Raw genomic sequence first — 9539 nt, forward strand, 5'->3', positions numbered from 1 at the left:
AGAAGGAAATGGCAACCCACTCCAGTGTTCTTGCCTGGAGAATCCCAGGGATGGGGGAGCTTGGTGGGCTGCCGTCTATGGGGTTGCACAGAGTCGGACACGACTGAAGCGACTTAGCAGCAGCAGCAGCTTTTCTTCAATAAATCATAAATCACGGCCAAATATGAAATTCTTGCTAGAAATAGAAAAAACACAGCATTACTCTTATTTTTCACTTATGTAGTAAGCCTTTTACATATAAGTATATTTAATAGAGGGAAATCTTCATTGCATACTATTATTTAATATGTCTTGATTTATAGAACAAAATTCTTAAATTGATATTACTAAAAGTTATTTTAATAAGATATCTACTCATTGCTTTATTGTGATATTGTTCAATTTTATTGAAATCAAATTACTGAAAATTACTCAACTTTCAAAATATTTATTACTTCATCTCTAAAGCAATTCCCTATCTTAATTTCTCAGAACCAAACCAAAAGTATTTTTCATAAGGTTTATCAATAAAATGATAATTCTACTTATTATTCTCTACTGGGGCAACTCTTTTAACTCAATATCACATCACCTTTAAGTGCCTTAGTGACCAATACATGACAAATATTGAAAAAATAAAAATATTTCACCTATTTTATTTAGAAAATTCAAGAGACACAGGGATATATTCAAATTATTACTATTTCACTTAAATCAGCATCACCAAATGAATTCTTTCACTTTCAACTGTACTTTCTAATGACATATTCTAGAAACAAACCCATGTGTTTGGGTGTGTATGTGTTTGTACATTCAGTTCAGTTCAATTCAGTTCAGTTGCTCAGTCGTGTTCGACTCTTTGCGAGCCCATGAATCGCAGCACGCAAGGCCTCCCTGTCCATCACCAACTCCCGGAGTTCACCCAGACTCACGTCCATCGAGTCAGTGATGCCATCCAGCCATCTCATCCTGTGTTGTACATTAAGTATGTTTTATTGATACTGTCTTTGCTTTGTCTCAGGGGCTTCTCTCTCAAGAGATTTGCTTTTATATCCCCAAATGGAAGATGTAAACTTATTAAAATAAAATTTTCTTTACTTGAACATTCCTATGCTGCCAAATATCTGAATTCAGAAGACTCTGTTTTTATGTTGAGACTTTGTCCTTAACAGACATATGTAAAACTATGAGAAAATAGAAATATTTTAGTTATTCATTAGAAGAAGTATATTTTATTGAATCCCCTATAGATTTGTGTGTGTGTGTGTGAGAGAGAGAGTGTGAGTGTGTGTGTGCTCAGTCATGTCCAACTCTTTGCAACCCCATGGACTGTAGCCCCCCAGGCTTCTCTATCCATGGGATTTTCCAGGCAAGAATACTAGAGTGGATTACCATTTCCTGTTCTAAGTTGTCTTCCTGACCCAGGGATCCAGCCCGTGTCTCCTGCATTGCAGGCAGATTCTTTACCACGGTGCCACCTGGGAAGCTCTATAGATTTGCGCACCCAAGGTAAATAGATCTGGTATTATTTGGGGTAGATAAATGTAATGAAACATTTGACTCTATTTTTGATGTTTGACTGTTAATGGGTTTCAAGCCCCACCACTCACCCTCCACTTCTCTCCCATCTGACAAAGTTGATGTCAAAGTATGAGCACTCTCTGTTTTCATGCTAGTGGGAAGTTCAGACAACATCCATTCTGGCTCCCATTTTCATAAACCTCTAATCACAATGAAAGCCAAGCTAGTCTCTCTAGTCACATTTGGATTTGCTTGGGAGGCTGCCCTTATGTCTGCAGAGCTCCTCATGCCCAACATGTATTTTGTTATCAGCTTTAGTAACATTCTGCAGAACATGTAATGGTGAGAAGGCAATATGGGACACATGTAGGTTAATTTGACATATCAGGAGAAATAGTATTTTGCCCTCAAGATACTTAAATATATCCTTGATTCTTGAGAGGGTAATCCACAACTTTGTGCTACAGCCATTGATAGTCCTGACTTTCAAAGGCAGTTAAGTTGTGTTGTTGCTATTTCAAAAATATAATAGTTTCATCAGTGTAATAGTCTCTCTCTGAGTAGATTATAATATCTAAATCTTGGATACCTATCAATCAAAAAGCAAGCAACTCAAATGGCTCATTTTAAGCAGATTTCAAAACAACTTGGACTTGTATTTGAGGGTTTCATTTTGACTCATCTAACTATTATGGGTTACCTGTTTATAAGAATGTCCACAAAAAAACAGAAATGATATGAAGAAGCTCAGTAATGATAATTTTTGCCTCTTTTAAAAATATATTTAATAGAACCAGCAGGCTAGTGGCTGTTGGTACTGCACCTCCTCTTACTCCCCACGTCACTGCTGCTACCATGCTGGGAGATCTCCTCCTTGGGGACGAGGCTCCCAACTTCGAGGCAAATACTCCCATCGGCCGCATCCGTTTCCACGACTATCTGGGAGACTCATGGGGCATTCTCTCCTCCCATCCTCGGGACTTTACCACTGTGTGCACCACGGAGCTCGGCAGAGCAGCAAAGCTGGCACCAGAATTTGCCAAGAGAAATGTTACGATGATTGCTCTTTCCATAGACAGTGTGGAAGACCATCTTGCATGGAGCAAGGATATCAATGCTTACAATGGTGAAGGGCCCACAGAAAAGTTACCTTTTCCCATCATTGATGATAAGAATCGGGACCTTGCCATCCAGTTGGGCATGCTGGACCCAGCAGAGAAAGACGAAAAGGACATGCCTGAGACTTCTCGTGTGGTGTTTATTTTTGGTCCTGATAAGAAACTGAAACTGTCCATCCTCTACCCAGCTACCACTGGCAGGAACTTTGATGAGATTCTCAGAGTAATTATCTCTCTCCAGCTGACGGCAGAAAAGAGGGTGGCCACCCCGGTTGACTGGAAGAATGGGGACAGCGTGATGGTCCTTCCAACCGTCCCTGAAGAGGAAGCCAAAAAACTTTTCCCTAAAGGAGTCTTCACCAAAGAGCTCCCATCTGGCAAGAAATACCTCCGCTACACACCCCAGCCATAGGCTCGCCATGGAGTTGGTTCTGGAGCTGCCCACTTAGCACCATGAGCCAGAGGATGCCAGCTGTCCATCATGTTTCCCTGCAGCAGTCCATTAAAAACGTTCTGGTGTGATCACAGCCAAGGTCTTTAGGTTGCTATACTACTGGCTTATTAAATGAAAACAGCATTAAAAATTCCTTGGGATCCTTTGTGCCTTCAGCAGCTTTCTCCTCTGTTCATATATCTTCACACTCTCTGCTGACTTTCTTCGAAATATGGGACTTATCTTGGATCTCTGCAGGGTTTATGACCAAGAGGTGGTATCAGTGTACGGTTGAAAAAGCCTGCTTTGCTCCATCATACTGTGTTGACCAAAATGTTCATTTGGCTTTTTTTTTTTTTAATTTTATTTTTAAACTTTACAATATTGTATTAGTTTTGCCAAATATCGAAATGAATCCGCCACAGGTATACCTGCGTGAACCCTCCTGAACCCTCCTCCCTCCTCCCTCCCCTACCCTCCCTCTGGGTTGTCCCAGTGCACCAGCCCCAAGCATCCAGTACCGTGCATCGAACCTGGCCTGGCAACTCATTTCATACATGATATTATACATGTTTCAATGCTATTCTCCCAAATCTCCCCACCCTCTCCCTCTCCCACAGAGTCCATAAGACTGATCTATACATCGGTGTCTCTTTTGCTGTCTCGTACACAGGGTTATTGTTACCATCTTTCTAAATTCCATATATATGCATTAGTATACTGTATTGGTGTTTTTCTTTCTGGCTTGCTTCACTCTGTATAATAGGTTCCAGTTTCATCCATCTCATTAGAACTGATTCAAATGTATTCTTTTTAATAGCTGAGAAATACTCCATTGTGTATATGTACCACAGCTTTCTTATCCATTCATCTGCTGATGGGCATCTAGGTTGCTTCCATGTCCTGGCTATTATAAACAGTGCTGCGATGAACATTGGGGTACACGTGTCTCTTTCCCTTCTGGTTTCCTCAGTGTGTATGCCCAGCAGTGGGATTGCTGGATCATAAGGCAGCTCTATTTCCAGTTTTTTAAGGAATCTCCACACTGTTCTCCAAAGTGGCTGTACTAATTTGCATTCCCACCAACAGTGTAAGAGAGTTCCCTTTTCTCCACACCCTCTCCAGCATTTATTGCTTGTAGACTTTTGGATCGCAGCCATTCTGACTGGCGTGAAATGCTTCTTAGGGATCAGCAAATAAATCCTTTGTCAAAAACGTGAAAAAAAGTATATATTTAATAAAAATGATTACAGAAACAAATAGGCCTCATTTTGTAATTAAATTATGGAAAGGAAGTTATATAGACAAAATTTCTCTAATACCAGAAATTTATATCTGATAGAGAAAAAATACAACATCAATAAACAGAAAATATGAAGTACTCATCTCACTGTACATTTGGAGATTTCACTAAAGTTCCTTACCCCTCTATAGATCTCAGTCTATTTATAAAATAATAATTTATCTGTCAGAATGACACTTCATTATCCCTTTCCTATCTAATACATAAGGTTCTATGATACATCTTTAGACATTAAAGATTGATGAACTTAGCTAAATACATAGGGGGGGTGTGTGGTGTATACATGTGCAAATTACAAACTTTCAAGCTACTAAACTAATATTAGCATGCAGAAAATTATCTAATAACCCAAGGATTCATAGAATTTCTAATGCTCCTAGGCTAATTTCTGTTAGAACTACTTTTTAATGATGATATTGTCTATATTGGCTTTTATGAGTATATATTTGTAGAACCAGTTTGCCAATGTACTCTTTAATTGACCTCTTGGTCAAGTTTACTCTCAAAGATATAGGAGCCACCTGTTATTTTTCTTCTGTAAAAATTAAGTTTAGAATGCCCTCTGACTCTGACTCCTTTGTATCTTGAATAAAAAGAAGTCCTGTTCATGTGAATTGGTTGACTCATCAGTTAGCTACATCACTATTCAGACAGCCATCAGTTCAGTTCAGTAGCTCAGTCATATCTGACTCTCTGAGACTCATGGGCTGTAGCACATCAGGCTTCCCTGTCTATCACCAACTCCCGGAGCTTGCTCAAACTCATGTTCATTGAGTCAGTGATGCCATCCAACCATCTCCTCCTCTGTCGTCCCCTTCTCCTCCTGCCTTCAATCTACCTCCCATCAGGGTCTTTTCCAAGGAGTCAGTTCTTCACCTCAGGTGGCCAAAGTATTGGAGCTTCAGCTTCAGCGTTAGTTCTTCCAATGAATATTCAGGACTGATTTCTCTGAGGATTGACTAATTGGATGTCCTTGCAGTCCAAGGGACTCTGAAGAGTCTTTTCCAAAACCACAGCTCAAAAGCACAATTCTTTGGTGCTCAGCTTTCTTTATAGTCCAACCTCACATTCATACATGACTACTGGAAAAACCATAGCTTTGACTAGACGGACTTTTGTCAGCAAAGTAATGTCTCTGCAAAGTAATTTTTGTGCTCAGACAGCCATAGTTTCATTAAATGAACAGAGACCAACAGGTTTGCACTAACTAGGGAAATTCACTGGACTCATCCAATGAGTCCTCAAGAATGATTTCTGATCATTATTGTTTCATGCTTTACCTGACAGGGTTTGGTAGTTGTTTCAAAATCTTTAATTTTAAGACCTACAGACTATATTAATATTCATCTTAAAATGGGATAGAACAAAATATCAGATTGCATACTTTTGTTGTGGTCATATTTTTATTTTGTAAAATATCTCATATCTCTTTCAATGAATATTTTCTGCTTAAGACATATTTTAGTTTATAATTCAGGGATGTTTCTGCTATAATTAATACCAAATGCATTTCCTTTTAGAAAAATGCACCTGCCATCCCTAAATGAATGGGTCAGAACTAGATGCATTCTGGTTACTGAGGATCAGCTAAGTACATGATGGAGTTTCCCTGGTGATTCAGTGTTAAAGAATCTCTCTGCAATGCAGGAGTCACAGGAGATGAGGGTTCGATCCATGGGTTGGGAAGATCCTCTATAGGAGGTCATGAGAAACCACTCCAGTATTCTTTCCTGGAGAATCCCATGGACAGAGGAGTCTGGCAGGCTACAGCCCATGGGGTTGCAAAGAGTCAAACATGATTCAAGTGACTTTGCACAACACAAAACAAGTACATGATACCAGACATATGCTACAGGCTTCCCTTTTAGTATACCTTCTATTTATTATACAAGGTTGATGGGATGAATTATTCTCAGCTTAGAAGACTATACAGAATTTTTTTAAATGACTTTAATATGAGAAATATTGCCAAACTTTGTTTGCCTTGCAGTATTATTTTATCCCTAATATTCACTTAGACACTTTATTTTCATCAGGGTCCTTTCTTTTGACCAAAAATACCTGAAAGAATTTTAAATAACAAAAATAATTGTTCTATTTATGTCAGTGTGTGGTATCTAAAGCAAGCTTTAATTGTTTTACATGAATTCTTATTTTTTAATTCTCAAAAGAAAAACCCAACAGGATAGATTGAATTTACCATAGACTCAGTTTTACAAATCAAGAAAAATAAATTCAGGCTTAAATCCTTCCACAGCCACAAGACGGTGGCTAGAGTTCTGTTCATTGCATCCGAATATCCTTACATGCTTTGCTGCTTCCCTCATAACCATTAATATTGCCTAGCATGGTTGGCACGTGCATATGGGGTTAATCTGCATGTAGATTGATAGAAAAGTGGGCAGAAAGAAGAGGAAACTGCCTTTGGAACTCTTCTTTCTCAAACTCAGTTGCTGATCTGTTAATCTTTTCAATTTCTCTTAGTAATGAAACCTCCAAAATAATTACAGAAAAGTGAACCTGCAGTTGTTGTTAGTTGCTCAGTCCTGATGAATTCTTTTGTGACCCCATGGACTGTAGCCCTCCAGGCTCTTCTCCATGGGATTTCCCAGGCAAAATACTGGAGTGGGTTGCCATTTCACTCTCCAGGGGATCCTCACAACCCAGGGACTGAACCAAAGTCTCCTGCATTGTAAGGCAGATTCGTTGCCATTGAGCCACCAAGGAAGCCTGAACCTGAAATTACTAAATGGGTAATTATGAAGTAGTTCTAGAAGACTCCTTCATATTTCTTTCCAACTAATTAAGCTGTGGAAAATTTGATTCTTTCTCTTAGAATTAATGTGGCATTACGTATAGCTACAAGTTTGTTACTTAAAGATAAGTTAATATATATTTTAAAGATAACTTAAAAGTTTAGTGGATGTGTTTCATAATTGTACATGTACATATTTTGCTCCAAATTTCTTAACATCATGCTTTTTATTTATTTAGCTTTTTATTTATTTATTTACTTTTATTTAGCATTTGTCTTGTTGATAAAACAGTAGGTCTCATATATAAGTTAAAACCAAAATGTTTACTTTCGTGTTAGAGCAAGAAGATAAAAATTTACCTATGTTTTTGTGATAACAAATGGTATTAGCTTGCAGTGTTTTTTTTTATAATAAAGTTTATTTGAGAATACTAAAGTTCTCTTTAACATGAAAGGGAATGTTGACATAAAGCAATGAGTTTAGGACAATTTAGGAGTCAGACTGCTTGAGTTTGATTCCTGTTCCATCACATCCCAGCTATGTAATATTTGACACCTAGTATTTCCATTTCCTCCTGTAAACTGGGGAAATAATATTACCCAATTCATGATGTCCTTGTGAAAACTACAAGAGATAATGCATGTTAATTCAGAGGTAACACATGATAAATATCTTAGAAATCTTAACAGTGGATTATTACCTTCATTTTCTGAATAATTTAGAATTTTAAGCTTAAATGAAATTATGATTATTCTTTAGACTTTGAGATAAAAACCTGTGATTTCATAAAGCAAAATTGTAATAAGACACATTTTACCTCATACATGAATGGAAGAAGTTTTGAAACCTGTCAATGTTTCTATGTTTACAAATATTGTTTTTTTATTTTACATATATATATATAATATATATAAAATTGTTGTACATCTCTTGGGGAGAAATATCTTTCTCAGCTAACTGAATTATGGATCACTAAAATTATTCATTCACTGAGTTTTCTCTTTGCTCTTAAACTCTTTGCTCTTAAATAATCAAAGACCTTATGAAATAGCTCTAACTAGAAGCAAAAGGGAAAGAAGAAAATGAATAACTTAAAGGAGAAACCATGCAGCTTGATCTATCCTAGAGACTCTCTGGGAGAGAGTCATTCCTGGGTAGATGCTGGACACCTTCAGCAAATAGCACTGCCCATGGGCCTTCAGTGTGCCCTGCAGCATGGTCAGGTGGTGGGCAGTGGTGGTTGCTCTTTGCTATTTGCACCTCAGCTGAGCTGGCTTACTCTGCAATTTACTTCAAACCCATGAGGTCCATAGCACTGCTATTATTGCATCAGTTTGGACAGAGAGACTCAATTTTATTTTTTCCTTTCATTATTTATACAGTAAAACCCTTGAGTCTCAAGGCAACAGCCAGGACCTTTGTCATCAGTAAATGTTTATAAACAATCACAGTCACTCTTCTCAGGGATGTTATGCACCGAGTAGAAAGGAGCAAAGGCAAAAGAGTATCAAATCACAGATTAACTCCTTTTCTGTTCTGATATGCATGTGGTTTCTTCCAGTTCACCCTTCATATAATTCCCCTCAAACTGACATCTTATATGTCTCTAGAACACTTCCTATAACTAAGAAATCAGCATCATCATAACGAAACTACACATTTTATTTGAATTTGACCACTTTTTCCACTATTACTCTTTTTCTGTTATAGGATTCAATGGCTAAATTTTTAATATCAATTTTCAGTACTGTTATACAACTTGTGAAGACTGTTATCACTAATATAATGCTGCTGAAACTGAGATTCAAAGAGATTAAACAGCTTGCTTATATATCCAGGAGACATTGATCCTACGTCCCTAAGTCCTGGGCTCTCTCCTTTCAGTCAGTTCAGTCGCTCAGTCGTGTCCAGCTGTTTGCAGCCCCATGGAATGCAGCAGGTCAGGCCTCCCTGTCCATCACCAACTCCCCGAGTTTACTCAAACTCATCTCTGTTGAGTTGGTGATGCCATCCAACCATCTCACGCTCTGTTGTGCCCTTCTCCTCCGACCTTCAATCTTTCCCAGCATCAGCGTCTTTTCAAATGAGTTCTTTGCATCAGGTGGCCAAAGTATTGGAGTTTGAGCTTCAGCATCAGTGCTTCCAATGAATATTCAGGACTGATTTCCTTTAGGATAGACTGGTTGGATTTCCTTGCAGTCCAAGAGATTCTCAAGAGTCTTCTTCAACACCACGGTTCAAAAGCATCGATTCTTTTCAGCTTTCTTTATAGTCCAACTCTCACATCCATACACGACTACTGTAAAAACCAAAGCTTTGACTAGATGGACCTTTGTTGGCAAAGTAATGTCTCTGCTTTTTAATATGCTGTCTAGATTGGTCATAGCTTTTTTTCTAAGGAGCAAGTGTCTTTTAATTTCATGGCTGCA

The 9539-nt window shown here is 38.1% G+C and overlaps 1 pseudogene; it reads left to right on the top strand.

The window, feature by feature from the left end:
• The first annotated feature begins 2289 nt into the window (after positions 1 to 2289).
• On the top strand, positions 2290 to 3195 carry LOC786533 (peroxiredoxin-6 pseudogene; annotated as a pseudogene).
• The last annotated feature ends 6344 nt before the right edge of the window (positions 3196 to 9539 follow it).

This window comes from Bos taurus, chromosome 4, assembly GCF_002263795.3.
Source record: "Bos taurus isolate L1 Dominette 01449 registration number 42190680 breed Hereford chromosome 4, ARS-UCD2.0, whole genome shotgun sequence".
Taxonomy (NCBI): Eukaryota; Metazoa; Chordata; class Mammalia; order Artiodactyla; family Bovidae; genus Bos; species Bos taurus.